The sequence below is a fragment of the Lepidochelys olivacea genome (genome assembly GCF_965140295.1).
Source record: "Lepidochelys olivacea isolate rLepOli2 genome assembly, chromosome: 6".
Lineage (NCBI taxonomy): Eukaryota > Metazoa > Chordata > Testudines > Cheloniidae > Lepidochelys > Lepidochelys olivacea.
Genome location: NC_140416.1, coordinates 112,502,305 through 112,517,856, shown reverse-complemented (window position 1 = coordinate 112,517,856; position 15,552 = coordinate 112,502,305). Strand labels below are relative to the sequence as shown.

Below are 15,552 nucleotides of genomic sequence, written 5' to 3'. Positions count from 1 at the left end.
TGTGAGAAGAAAAGCAGAGCGTGGTTAGAGCAGCCTTAGGACCCTGCACAGCCCTAGTGTATGAGAAGCATGAAGATGGCTTTTCCCCAAGCCTCATTCTTGTTGCAAGTGCAGGAATGGAGTAACTGAGAAGCAGACCCCTGGAGTTTACAAAGGAATCACTATTAAAGGAGTAGAAAAAGAAGATGACTTGAGATCTGACATCTAAACTTTAGCTCTCCAGATGTATTGATCCCTCATCTTCTTTCAAAAATAATACATTATTTAAGGAGTCAGATGAAAATGTATTTTGCCAGTATAAAAACAAGGCACTGTTTAAAAACAAGACATTGTTTAGACACCCCCCCTCCAACTCCATCTCAGTGAGTGCTCTAAATATCCATCTTCTGCCAGAAGTCATCTGCCAAAAGCTCATCGCAGTTGTTACCAGCTCTTGTAAACCACTCTGCAGTGTCAATAAACTACATCAGCTGTGCAGCACAGCAAGTGCCTGCCAAAGACAAGCTCAACTATTTGGGGAGAGATTCATGCTTCAGCATCTTCTTGCAGGGGACAGTGTTTCCTAATGGAGATGTTCACATAAGAGTTCTTTCTAAAAATTGAGAATTATTAGACTTGGTTATAAGATTGTGTCAAGGAAAAGGATACTGGAGAGTTGCATAGCTGGCGGATTGGGTCAAGTTTCATTAGCATAGTCTCCAGCTGATAGTATTTTATGAACTTGCTAATGAAGTCAAAGAATGACTTGGCTATATTTACTTGACACACCATTTGCTCGCATAGGCACCGGTTCAGGAAAGAACTTAAGCATGCAATTTATTCAGGACAGAACTTATGCATGTGCTTGGCTTTGTTACCATTTTTAAAGCCAGGTACTACGTTTGCCTTTCTCCAGTCCTCTGGAACCTCAGCCATCCTCCATGAATTCTCAAAGATCATTGCTAATGGTTCCAAGATTGTATATCTAGTTCCTTAAGTACACTAGGATGAATTTCATCAAGTGCTGCCAACCTGAATCCATCTAACTTATCTAAATAGTCTTTAACCTGTTCTTTCCTTATTTTGGCTTGTGTTCCTTCTCCCTTGTTAAAATTAAGTGTGTTGAGAATCTGGTCACCATTAACTTTTTTAATGAGGACTGAAGCAAAGTAGGCATTAAACACCTTAGCCTTCTTGATGTCATTAATTATTAGCTCACCTTCCCCGCTAAGTAGAGGACCTTTCCTTAATCTTTCTCTTGCACCTAATGTATTTAAAGAACGTCGTCTTATTGCCTTTTATATCCCTTGCTAGGTGTAACTCATTTTGTGCTTTAGCCTTCCTGATTTTGTCCCTATGTGGTTATGCTATTGTGTTGTACTGTATTGCTCCTTAGCAATTCATCAATGTCTCCAACATTTTGTAGGATTCCTTTTTATATTCAGGTCATTAAAGAGGTCCTGATGGAGTTCTTTCACTGTTCACTTCACCACATAGGACCAGATTCTGATACTCTTACTTACCATGAGTTGTACCTTACTTCTCAATTAATCCCATTCACTTCAGTGGGGTCGCTTGTGGAGTGAGATACCCATACTTGTGTTGTGTTGGAGTCTGGCTCTGTATTTCTAAGCGCTTTAAGAGAAATAGTATATGTGATGGCTTGCAAAAGCATTTTAAAATCAATAAAGGGGTGGGAGTGTGCAGAAGGGGACTGACTTATACCACAGTGGTATTTTGGTTGTAATTTTTACAATGCTTTGGGGAGGGGGAAGCAAGTTGCATACAGAGAATTGTAAATGAAAGAGAACTCAATCCAGTCTTACAATTTTAACCTTTGTACGCTGTTCTGCTTTGAAAATGTTAGGCTGTTGAATATGGATGAACATAGCAGCCATTTCAATATACTGTGTGCGTTGTGGAGTTAGTTCAGATCAGCATCCCAGTATTGCAATGTAATCTCTTAAAAAATGTAATAGACAGATGAAAAATTCCTGTGTTGTTAATGTGGGTACCTGATTTCCCCCCATGACTAAGATAAACACTAGCATTCTAAGGGTTGTTTTTTTTAAAATGTCTGTTCTTTGAAGAGCTTCAAGAGAAGCTCTACTTGAGTAAGAAAGTCATCTGACCAAACTGACCTCTCAAGCGTAGACGTATTTCAGCACGGCAGAACTTTTATCTTTGCATCTGGTCTCTTTGGGTTTTTTGTTTTGTTTTTTAAATCAGGCAAGAGATTTGAGTCTTCTGTGGCACAGAACTAGTACTGGAATGATGCCACAGCCGAGCTCGGGTAGTTCCCCGCAGGTGCCTCTAGACCAGTGTTTCTCAAATGTGGCCAACATGGCTTTTCTTGTGGCCACAGCCTCCTGGGTGATGATGGTGGGGGGAATAACCCCTCGCCAGGGCAGCCAGCAGGGACTGGTCTCTGTCCCCTTCTGGCGCCACAAACACTGTGGGAGCAGGCGGCCAGCGTGAGTTCCCCACCTTCCTGGGGACACTGGGGCCCAGGCTTACGCCCTGGGGTGTTGGGTGACAGGTTGTGGCCGTGCGGCAGCAGACTCCATACCCCGGCCGCCGGGCTCCAGGCTCATGCCCCGCACATCAACCCTGGCCCCCACTGCCTCCTCCGGTCCCCATCTGTGCACCAGGACCCCAGGCTCCTGCCCTGGGCTTACCTCCCCCATCTCCCCGACTCCCTCAGCCTTCCATCTATCTCCCCATCGCCCCTTGGGCCCCTAACCACCTCCCCATCCAGGGCTTAATTTGTCCCCCAGCTTGCCCGGGCCAAGTAAGTCTGCCGTGAAAAGTGATAGTTAATATCACTTTTCCCAGCCAGCTAGCAAGTCTGCTATGAAAGGTGATATTAACAAATATACAAATGTCATTTTTCACAGTAGCAGACTTACTAGCTAACAAGGCTTAAAAAAAAAAAGCAACTAAAAAAAAAAAAAGCAAACATGCAAAGCATCTTATTTGTGTTTCTATTCTGTTCACGTCCAGTAAAGAATAGAGGCAACTGTCCATTATTTTTAATTATTGAGTCTGCAAGAAAAACCCTGCATAAATGGCAATGATTTGGACAAGTATATGTGCATATTTATTTGTTTTTCCTGAAGTTAATTAAGTATTTTAGGAAAAATTGTCAGAGCGGCCACCAGCAAAAGTTGGTGGCCACACTCTGAGGCCACCCAAAAATTTGTTGCAAGAACCCCTGCTCTAGACCTTTCAGGAGAGGAGGTCAGATGAAATGAAAGTGCTTGGCTACTCAGAACAAGTGATAGCAGCCTGATTCCAAAACTGCCTGCACCTCACCTATAGAACTGTCTGCTTTTCAGGTTGGCGATCGGAAATGTTGGATTCACGGCTCTAGTACTAAAATCCTTGGAGTTACACCAGGGTCTGAACATGGGTGAGTGGCGTGACTGAGTGGAGGATCAGACTCCTTATCCAGAATGGTTTGAGAGTGTGACATTATCTACCAGGGGTCACTTAAGAAAGGAGGACTAAGAACAGACAGCTTGAATGTAATTCCAGAAAGAGCATTCTGAAGAAACATAAATGTGACAATAATACAAACAGGACTTTTCAACAAAAAAAGTCTAGGTAACAGATGGTGATTTGAGCAAAGCTAGGGAAAGTAAGTTATCAGGTGTCCCCCTGTCCTGGGGACTGTCTCAGAAACACAACAGGGGAATGTGGACTGGGAAAAGGAGGGATGCACAGAAAAGGAGATATTTTAATTCAGCATTTCTTCTGGAACTAGGGCTGGGTTGACATTTCTAGCTAGAAACTGGAAATAATGAGTTGCCTGTTTACATATTTTAAGATGAAATGTTAACAGAGTAAATGCCTCATAAATAAACATCAGAAACAATATCAAGCGCTACTTGAAGAGAGAGATTAGTAGAGCAAGCTCCTCAGCTGATGTAAACCAGTACTGTTCCATTGACTTCTGTGAAACCACTTTGATTTGAGGAGCTGGCCTCTAGATTTCCAGAGGTGGAAAGATATTTTAGCAATAAAAAGAGCTATATCTTCCCCTTCTTTTAGGGGCACAAGAAGAAGAAGGAAAGCGTAAAACAACACTTCTGTTTTAAATGGACAATGCTTTAGAAGTGGCTGAAAGGAAGGATTATCTGGTCGTTAGAGCTCTAGCTTGGAACTCAGGAGAGACGTTGGTTCAAAGACCTGCTCCCCCATAGATTTCCTGTGTGACCTTGGGAAGTGTCATTTAGTCTCTCTGTGCCTCAGTTATCCAGCTGTAAAATAGGGACAATAGCACTTCCCTAACCCACAGGAGTGTTGTGACGCTAAATGCATTTGAGATTGTGAGATGCTCAGATACTGTGGTTAAGAGGGTCATTTAAATACCTTAGTTAGACTCAAATACAGAAAACAGCCCCTCGGTCAACCCAACAAGAAATTACCAAGAAATTCTACTGGATAGAGAGATGCCGTAGGGTAGGAAACCTTATTAGAGCCTGTGATGACAGTGAAAGCTTAATTAAAAACTTCTAAAGTTCTGCATGATGAAGAGATGCAGCATTAGCTACACAGAAATTGCTTCCCTGGCACTGGGAAGGTCAGTTCCTTTGTATTTCATATCCTGTACTGTACAGATCATTTTTTTCAGAGAAGTCTGCTGTCAGCATTTTGGGATGTATCTGTAGGGGCATTGCCAGCAGATTGAGGGACATGATCATTCCCCTCTATTCAACATTGGTGAGGCCTCATCTGGAATACTGTGTCCAGTTTTGGGCCCCACACTACAAGAAGGATGTGGAAAAATTGGAAAACATCCAGCAGAGGGCAACAAAAATGATTAGGGGACTGGAACACATGATTTATGAGGAGAGGCTGAGGGAACTGGGATTGTTTAGTCTGCGGAACAGAAGAATGAGGGGGGATTTGATAGCTGCTTTCAACTACCTGAAAGGGGGTTCCAAAGAGGATGGATCTAGGCTGTTCTCAGTGGTAGCTGATGACAGAACAAGGAGTAATGGTCTCAAGTTGCAGTGGGGGAGGTTTAGGTTGGATAGTAGGAAAAACTTTTTCACTAGGAGGGTGGTGAAACACTGGAATGCATTACCTAGGGAGGTGGTGGAATCTCCTTCCTTAGATATTTTTAAGGTCAGACTTGACAAAGCTCTGGCTGGGATGATTTAGTTGGGGATTGGTCGTGCTTTGAGCAGGGGGTTGGATTAGATGACCTCCTGAGGTCCCTATGATATTCTATGATTCTATGCTCCACTGTTTGGTTAGTGGCCACCGCCTGTATGGCGCTAGGGGTCCCCTCTAGTAGACCTTCTCTTTTCTTTCCATCTTCCTCCAGAATGGTTTGTTGGCCACAAAGTCAAGCCGCTGATTCAGAAAGAGAAGAAAATGCAGCAGTGGTTCTAAGAGACGCTCCCGTTTCTTCACAATGTTCTGGTGAGTGATTGTGCCCCAAACCACAATGGGCAAAAAGCAAACACTTAAACAGCAGTAAGGTCCAGCTGTGCTAACAGCAGCTAAGGACCTTGAAGAATAGGTTTGGAAGCATCACGAAGTGTGCTGCAGAATAGCAATCTGCAGCAAAGGGCAGTTACTTATTTTTAATGTGTAGAACCAAAAGGCAACATAGACATCCCACTATAGGTACAACAACATCGGGTTTAGACTTGGTAGGACAGGAGGAATGGAAGTGCGGATGTAGATGGAGGAAGGCCTATAGAAGGTATCCAAACCATATTTGTCTCAGTAGAGAAATAAGCAAAGATATCGGGAACTCTCTGTGTTTTAATCCCTGCTTTGTTAATGACTCACTGTTTGGCCTTGGGCCTCTCATTGGTTCATTTCTCTGTGCCTCAGTACCCTAGTGCAGGACACATTTGATATTGTGAAGATTAGTTAATATGGAGTACATCACTTTTGCAGATGCAGCGGTAAGCCTCATTATACTGGGTCAGGCTGGGTATCTTACCCAAACCCATTTTGAATGTCAAGCAAAATGGTCACCATGATATTAACCTGGTTGTGCTTTTTTTCCTAACAGTGTCAATGGGATTCCTTAGTCAGAATGGGAAAGATCACAAGTAACTTGTGACTCTCAAGTATTTGAAATAATAAACTTTGTGTGTAAAAGAGGCTCGTTCTTCTAAATCTAGCTGCCTGGGGTGCTCAGCATGGTCTTTTTTACATCACAACTCCCTACCCTGGAAGTGTTTGTGATGGGAGCTGTGTGAAACCTTCCACCTTCTTCAGAGATTCCACAGGAAACCCAACTCTCAGTGTTCCAAGCAAACCTCTGCCCAGGTTCAACCAGCTGGGTGGAAGGTTTGCCTGAGTGTCAGAGATCAATGGCTTCACCTTTTGCTTGCTGGCTAGTGTAGCTGGTCAGGCATACAGGAGGGAATAAGCTGTTCCATGAAAATGAGCTAAATAGCTTCCTCCAGCCCCAAAGCATGGGGTAAGAATTGGAACTCAGAGTCACAGTTCACTTTCTGGTCTGCTCATGGGATCATGCAGCACTGCCCTGACTTACTGTGGACAGTAATGTCTCACTCTAGCCCTTAGTAGTCTTCAGCCAGTTCCCCTTGCCAATGCAGGGTTGCTCCTGGGTGCTTTTTCTAATCCTGTTTTAAATTATTCATACAATAGGATCACACTTCTTCCCTTTGGAGACCATACCCCTCTTTTTTAGTAAATTTCACCATTGAGAATTATTTGTCCTGATCTTAAAGCCTATGTTTTTCTTTTGCTTCATTTCAGCCCATTATCCTTAGTGACACCCCTTTACAACTTCCTGAACAATTCTTCTTCCTCACTGATATTTACACCCTTTAAATCAGGGCTTTGGAGTGGAGCCCGGAGCTGGAGCGTGGAGCAGCTCCGGAGCAGTGGAGCTGCAGGTTTTTGCCTGGAGCTGGAGCGGAGCCGGAGCACAGCTCCAAAGCCCTGCTTTAAATACTTTAAAGCAGTTATTGTATTTCTTTTCTGTGGTCAGTTAGCCAAAGAATTCAGAATTGCTCTTTCCAAGTGTCTTCATGGGTCATTCCCTCCAGCTCTTCATCTTAGTTGCTTTGTTCTGAAAATTCTGTATAACATTTTGACTTCCTGTTGGCAGCATTGTTGGTTAGATGTAGTGTCCCCAATGGCATATGGAGGGAGTATCACTCATCTGGTCCAGGATATTGTGCCCCTGTAACTGTGGCCCAAAACTGAATGGACAGTTTTACTTGGCTATTGAGCTAATATCTAGAGATGGGCCAGAGCTTCAAATTTCCAGTACACATTTTTGCCCCCACATAAGAGACTCAGGATGTTTGGATGCAGGGTTTTGTTTTAACCCATTAGATAAGAGCCAAACTTGGATTCTAGCTCCAGGTTTGGATTCTGAATTCTCCAAAGTCTGGACAGGGGTTTTGAAATGATCCCTTCTTTGATTTGCTGCATGCTGTTACCTCTATTCTGTTCTACCCTAGTCTATTCTGACTACTCTCACAGCATCACCCTCCCATCAAGCACCTGTTTTCCCAACACTATCATAAGGATTGTAGCTACAATATGTAGCTGCTAATCAATATCCCTCTGCAGCTGGTTCCTAGAGTCATTGACAGCCTGACTCCACTCCACTGAACTCAGCGGGCATCTTTCCCTTAATTTCAATGGGGGCTGGATCAGCCCCTCCGACATTTTGGTGGGTGCATGCTGTTCCCCCCACCCCTCCGCCCCACTCTGCCTACAAATCTCTGCCATCAGTGACGTGATGTTGTTTTAAGCCCATCACTCAGTTAAAACATTCTGCTGTAGCTTGCATCGTCTGTTTTCAGTGTATCCAGTTTTACTGAGATGTTATCTCTTTGCCATGCTGGTGAAATGTCACGCTGAAGCAGACTGTACCTTGGAATTCCACTCATGCATATGCTCTTGCACCACGACTGCCAATTTATCTCCGGTTTTAATAGAAGATAATATGATCGCTTTGCAGGGCACTGTTATAGTAATCCCACAAGTGGACAAGACCATATAATCCTCACATTCCATGCAGGGAAAAAAGCTCCATAGATCTAAACATAAATGACCAAGGGTGTGTTATTTTAGGTTTGAAAGCTTGGAGGCAGGGTTTAAAGGCCAGCCTAATGGCATTTTTTTCATGAGCTGTCTTAAGTCCCCTTGTCTCTTGCTAGTATTGCATCAGACAGCAGTGACATACTTCGGTGCAGAACCTGTAGCTTCCTCTGTTCTCTGTGCACTTTAAGCCTTTGTATGTGGCTGAACTAAGCAAACTGGAGACTTGGAGCAAATGCTGGCTCTGATCAAAATTTCTTTTGATCCCAGGACTGTCACAAAACATAAAACAGCCCTATAAATGGATAAAGTCAGATTGTAAGCCTGCTTCTGGATGTTTCATGCTATTCCAGTTTGCATGCGTTCTCTGTCCCCTTGGAACTGGGAGACGGGCTAGTAATGTGAGAGAAAGTTTTCACTGCCAGGCAGATTTTCCTTCTACCATGGACAAGCTCAGTTTTACTGTAAATTAGAGAAGCCTCAGGCTGACTCATACTGCCCTGCATCCAGGTTAGCAACTGAGAATAGCCAGAACTCAGCCTACATGAACCCCAGCTGCCTTCCCGTAAAGTCCCCTGCACCAGGGCAGGCCAGCATAGAGCCATTGCACCAGCTCTGTGCCCTTATGTTGGGGGGATTCCATGAGGGCTGTTTCTGCTCGTTTACACCATGTTCCCATCATTGATAAAGCTGAATGTTTGTCACAACCGTGACAAAATCTGGGATTTATGGGATTGTTTCCCAAAATGTCAGAATCTTTGCCACCCCCTTTTTGTGCGTGTGTGCAGTGCGTATTTGTGTTCAAATATGAAGTCAGAGCTGCACAACTATGAGCCAGATCCTTGGCAAGTAGCACCACTGAAGTTAGTTAAACAACCGCAAACAAAGAATAACTATTAATTGAATGATGTCAGTTGGGAAGGAGGTCTCAAGTGGGGCTCCGCAGGGATCTGTTCTAGGTCCTGGTGATGTTTAACATCTTTATTAATGACCTGGATGTTGGTATAGAGCATACTTATCAAATTTGCATATGACACAAAGCTGGGGGGGTTGCCAACATTTTGGAGGATATAGCTAAAATTCAGAGGGAGCTTGATAAATTGGAGAACTGGGCTGTAGACGACAAAATGAAATTCAACAATAACACATGTAAGGTGCTACACTTACGGAAGAAAAACCAAATGCATAAGTACAGAATGGAGGATAACTGGCTTGGCAGCAGAACTGCTGAGAAGGATCTGGGAGTTGTGGTGGATCACAACCTCAGCGTTAGTCAGCATGTTGCAAAACAAGGAAATGCAATTTTAGGTTGCTTTAACAGAGGCATAGCATGCAAGTCACGGGAGGTGATAGTACCACTCCACTTGGTGCTGGGTAAGCCTCAGCTGGAGTAGTGTGTCAAATTTTGGTCTCCGATGTATAGAAAAGATGTAGAGAAACTGGAAAGAATCCAGAGGTGAGGAACAACGATGATCAACAGGATGGAATGCAAGCCGTATGAGCAAAGGCTGAAGGAACTGTGTATGTTTAGTTTGGAAAAGAGGCGATTAAGGGGGAACATGATAGCGGTCTTCATATACTTGAAAGGCTGCCATAAAAAGATGGAGAAAAGTTGTTCTCTCTTGCCACAAAGGGCAGGACAAGAGGCAATGGATTCAAACTGCAGCGTAGAAGATTTAGATTAAATCTCAGGAAAAACTTCCTAACTGTAAAAACAGTAGGTCAATGGAACAGATGGCCTAGAGAGGTCATGGAAGCTCCTTCACTGGAGATTTTCAAAAGGAGGCTGGTTAGGATGGTTTAGACCCAACAGATCCTGCATCTTGGCAGGGGGTTAGATTAGATGACCCTTGCAATTTCTTCTAACTCTATGATTCTAAGTTAAGGCCAATACAACACCTGAAGATCTGGTCCTCGGTAGTTCAGAAATACAGACCATGCTTTATCAAAGCCTGATATACTAGCCAGTGCTCTATGAAATGTTCTGGGCCAGATCCGTGACTGGTGTAAATCAGCCTTGACTTCAAATACAGCTATGATGTATTCCACCAGTCGAGGGTCTAGTCCCTTATCTATATTTCATTCTGCTAATTTATATGCTTTTAAACTACTACAGGCTCCTACTCAACTGTTTTCTAATAGAAAATAAACCTACTAGAAATTAGAGCTGTTTTGAAAACTTCACAAGCACTTAAAATATCAAATTCATTTTAGGTGACTTTTGCTAGCAATTATGTTTAACGAAAATGTAGTTTCTGTCAAAATTTTCCAACCAGCTGCTACTAATTTAAAATATGGGGAGCCATGCTTTTTGTATTTTTAGAAAACCAAAATGATCCCTTGCAAGTTTGCTATAGTTCTTGCTGTAACAAGCAACCGGCCTGAATTGTAATTAAATCTGGAAGATGGCAGCCTTTATCCATTATTCAGAAGGATGGCAGGCTATATAGAACAGATACATTGGACATTTTTAATAGAATGTAATGGGCTATCTCTGTAAATCCTCACTCAGTCAATGCTCTCACTGACTGATCAGCATCTCTGAAAATCAGGCCACTTACATGGGTGCTGAAGGCCTGAGTCCTGCAAAGATTTACTCACATACTTAATGTTAAAAGTTAAGCATGTGCATCAGTCAGTCTTTTCCCCGATCAGGGTCTAATGATGGATTAAGATGCTTAACTTTAGGCATTCACGTTCAAAAACTTTGGCCTGATCATATTTTTTAAGCCATTTCCATTGTTTTGGATACATACACAACCACATGCTTTGGAAAAATTACTAGAGTTTGTTTGTTTTATTAAAGTGAACCAGAGCCAAACTGGCTTGTTCCTTTCTGAGCTGTTTGTCTTTTGTTCCTTCTTTCTTTATACAGGGTTGCTTTTCTCCTCTTGAGTTACCCCATCCATCTCTTTGCTCCTCATAGTTCACACTTGTATTCCCTTTCTTGTTCTTCTTTGGAAAATACTTCCCTAATTATAACTCTCAAAAGCAGCGGAGGTAAGAAAACACAAAAGAAAAAGACAGACAATTTCTGCATGATGGTGTTGGTTTGCTTTGCCTCAGAGGATTCTGTGATCAGACAAAATTTCCCTTTCCTACTGTGATGGTCTGAGTTACTATCCAAGGGCCATTTGATATAAATTGGAATGATTTGAAACCTATTTAATTCCTTTGGAAAGTATGACAAAAAGAGGAGGTGCTTTTGGTCTAACGTTTCAGGCAAGGACAGCAAAAACCTAGTTAGCATTTGAAAGGGCCATCAGCATGAAGGGGTATATGTTCACAGCGCAGCAGTGTGGATACCTGTAGGGGTATGCAAAGAGGATTGTGTCTATATTGAACACCTCCCTGGTTCAAAGCAGCCTTTGAAATGATCCATGCTAGGTAGTGAAAGGAGATGAGGATTTCTGTTCTCTGTGGAGTGAGCTGGAACACACAATGGAAGATGGTCCAGCAGGCTCAATGATCATTGTGTACCTTAGAGAATCTGAGGCTGCACTAGCCTTTTTTCTCTAAAATTTCCCTCTGTTGCTAGCAGGGATGCAGCTCTGTGGGGGGGGGGGGTAGCAAAGGTGGGAACACTGGTGTAGAGAAAGCATTAATGAGCTACCCGCATTTTAAGCACCATGGTCCAGTGGCTAGGGCAGCAGAGTGGCAGGCTGGAGCTCTGGGTTCTCTTCCTGGGAGAATTTGGTCAGGCATCTTCACTCCTCTCTGGCTCTTTCCCCTCCTGCCTTTTGTCTCTCTTGTCTGTTTAGGTAGCCAACTCTCCAGGGCAGAGACTATTTTTTGTGACTGTACCATGTCTTGCACAATGGGGCCCTGATCTTAGCTGGGCACTCTGGGCATTCCCACAATAAATATAAAAGGTTCTAGATGATATTGAGGTACAGTAGAACCTCAGCGTTATGAACACCAGAGTTACAAACTGACCAGTCAACCACAAACCTCATTTGGAACCAGAAGGATGCAATCGGGCAGCCGCAGAGACAAAAACAACAACAACAAAAACCCCAATACAGTACAGTTCCATGTTAAACGTAAATTTCTAAAAAAATAAAGGGAAAGCAGCATTTTTCTTCTGCATAGTCGTTTCAAAGCTGTGTTAAGTCAAAATTCAGCTGTAAACTTTTGAAAGAACAACCATGTTTTGTTCCGTTACGAATGTTTCAGAGTTACGAACAACCACCATTCCCGAGGTGTTCGTAATGCTGAGGGTTCTACTGTAAAAACACGGGAGGCTGCAGATGTCCTTTGTACATTACAGCTCCTCATTATTGCTTCCACAGGTAGAGCTGCACAGTGGGAGCAGCTGTGGGAAATTCTAGAGGGAAAAGGCTAGTGGAGACAAAGCCTATGAGAGGAGAGACACCTGAGCTCTAGGAAGTGAGTACTTGAGTCATAAAAACAACAAGGAGTCCGGTGGCACCTTAAAGACTAACAGATTTATTTGAGCATAAGCTTTCGTGGGTAAATAAGTGGGGTTTTTACCCACGAATGCTTATGCTCAAATAAATCTGTTAATCTTTAAGGTGCCACCGAACTCCTTGTTGTTTTTGTGGATACAGACTAACATGGCTACCCCCTGCTACTTGAGTCATGGCACTGTAACTCCAAGTCTTTTCCTCATCTCCTGATGCTGTTACCTACACCTGGGATTAGACAGGCTTGTGTTACCTTTCATTCGCTCCCCTTAGATACTTTTGATTTAGGCTGATGGGGCAATCTTGTGGATTGTGGGGAAAGAAAATGAACTTCTGCTGTCTGGGGAGAGACTGAATGAGGGGAAAAGCTTAGAGCTAACTAGGTCTGGAAAACAGGGCCAAAGGTATTTAGGTGCCTAACTCCCGTTGATTTCTGTGGGAATTAAGTACTTAAATATCTTGCCACTTAAATTTCCAAATGATGTCGCTGAAATTTATTGTGTTTCTGGCTGCTTTAGAGCACAGGATTTTTCCTCGATTGTTTCAGCAATATTAGAACAAAATCCCCATACCACCTTGTGAAAAAAGAAGAAACAAATGTTTCAGCATCTTGATAAGCTTCCATGAGTCACACTGAATAAAATGAAGGAATCTGAAGAGAACTTAATGAGGAATGTGCAGGGAATATGTCTGGCTCTCCATGTAACTAGCTTGGAGATGGTAATGAAAAATAAAACCAATGCCATTTGTTTGAGAAATAAAAAAGTGTTTTGAAAAGAAGTGAGATTACAAATGCAACTAGAGAGTGACTTGCTGCTTAGAGCCAAGTTTAACATCATCAGAAGTGGATCATCAGAACAGTGACTTATGTTTCCCCCCTCCCCCAGGGCTGGCACCCATATTGGGATATGCCATGTTTGTAATCTTCTACTATACTGGGAGCCCTCCAAAGCAGAAGTGACATGGAAAGAATCCCAGAGTTTCCATCTGTTGAATTCCCAAATGACAGTAACTTGATGCCGAATGCAGAGGATACACTCCAATTTATTACTGGTGTAGCTGATCAAACTGCCTTAGCTCCTAGTCATGCATTATTAATTGAGCTCAGAGAAAGAGAGAAACTGATGATAACTGATGAAAGGGGATTCAGTGGATTTGAAAGGGGAAAATGTCCAATTCATCTTTGTTAAAACCAGACTCATCATAACCTGTGAGAAAGACGGGTTGATGGCTGGAATTGAAAGGGCAGTAGAGCACCTTTCAAGGACAAAGACGCTACCAGTGAGGGTGAGTTCCTTAGGACAATAAGAAAGACCATTTACAATAATTTGTAAGAGCTGCCTAGAAGATGGATGGGGGAGGGATGTGTGCATAGGAATCAACAGTAAAATATAAAGTACTTAGAGTGTTTGCTTCCGCTGAGTATCTGGGCACAGGAATATTTTGTAATTGTGTGAGTTGCCACAGTACCAAATCCTGTACAGATTGTGAAACCCCCTATGCAGCATGAGCCAGCTGCATGCCCAACCAGCTGATCCTGGGGCAGGTTTGCCTGCTACTCAAAGATGGCGGAGTACGTGCGGGTGCTGAGTCGGGCAGTGCAGCAGCTCGGGGGTCATGGCGGCCTCCGCGGTGCCCTCTGGCAGCTGCTCAGGGTCAACGATTTGAAGACCGGTGCCCTCGTAGGTGTTGACAAATATGGAAACAAATACTATGAAGGCAAAAAGTATTTTTTGGTCATCCTAGATCGGTTGACTATGCGACTGAAATGAATGGCAAAAATACATTCTGGGAAGTGGATGGAAGCATGGTGCCACCGGAATGGCATTGTTGGCTTCACTGCATAACTGAAGACCCTCCAACTACTCATCCACCAGCTGCTCGTAAATTCATTTGGGAGAACCACAAATTCAATCTGAGTGGCACTCCTGGGCAATATGTCCCTTTCTCTACAATGCATAAAAAGATACAGGAGTGGGTCCCACCTACGACTGCTAACAAATAATTGAAAAGCCTGACTTGCCTAAAACTAGGTTCTCAATGTAAACTGGACCTTCATTGTTTGGTTGGTTTAAAATAAAAGCCTCTGACAAAAGTAAAAAACAAAAACAAAAAACCCCGAGGTGGAGGGAGCCTGTAGCTCATAAAATTCAGCTCTCAGGCCTGAATTAACGCTCTGTGCTTCCTAGCCCCCTCACTCCCTCCTGAAGTGAATCCAGAACTTACCCCAGAGCTAAGGTTGCTGTGACTCCTCCCCAGGTCCAGCCAGGGAAAGGGGGGACAAATAAGAGAGTCTCACCCCATTCCTCTCTCAAGCAAAACAACCTACACAATTGTCGAGACTGTCGCATGGTGAATCATAGAACATGAAGTGTAACCTGTCCGTCCATCCCCCCACCACATACACACACGGAAGCAATGGGACTCAGCATCACCCCGATCACTGCTAACCTCTCCCAGCCCCACCTTTTAGGGATGACCAGCCAATCACAGTCCCAGTCATAGAGGCACTGGCATTGACCCATAGCAGCTCCCTCAGAAGGGAGAGCCACCTAGTGAGTGTGGCCCCAGCTCTGTCCTGCAATCCAGAGCCTGCTTGGAGGACGGACACCCTCCTTAGCTTTTTTCTGAGTGTGGATTGCAATTCAGTGCATAGGTGGTCTTGTGGGTGTTCCCCCCCTCATTTCTGCCTGATTAACACCCCTGTGGCAACTACTAGGACATAATCAATTTCTAGCTGTTTTAATGCAATTTAGCAACTGCAAACCAGAAGGAGGGACTGGCCCATATAACCAGCCAGCTCTCTGAGTAGCCAGTGTCTTGCAGACCACCAGTGGCCACAGATCCTGGGCTGACTACCTCTGGCTTAGGAGGAGGGGAAAAGGCCATTCCCGATGTTTGCAGCAGAGACGTAACCACAGAGTGCCAGATATTACAAACTTACAGGCTCTGCTGGAGGCTTTGCCACCATGCTGAGAAGCAACAACAGCACCCTGGAATTCGGCCTCGTCGATGTGTCTTGTGACATTGTAAGCCATACTTTTGGCTAGCCCCAACCTGACCTCCAGAAGTGTCCCACACTTCGGTGTGTGCA

At 43.7% G+C, this 15,552-nt stretch overlaps 1 pseudogene across 1 annotated transcript; it reads left to right on the top strand.

Moving 5' to 3' along the window:
* The first annotated feature begins 14,023 nt into the window (after positions 1-14,023).
* On the top strand, positions 14,024-14,547 carry LOC311522961 (NADH dehydrogenase [ubiquinone] 1 alpha subcomplex subunit 12 pseudogene; annotated as a pseudogene). The gene has a single exon. The product of its transcript is annotated as an NADH dehydrogenase [ubiquinone] 1 alpha subcomplex subunit 12 pseudogene (transcript).
* Positions 14,548-15,552: the final 1,005 nt, after the last annotated feature.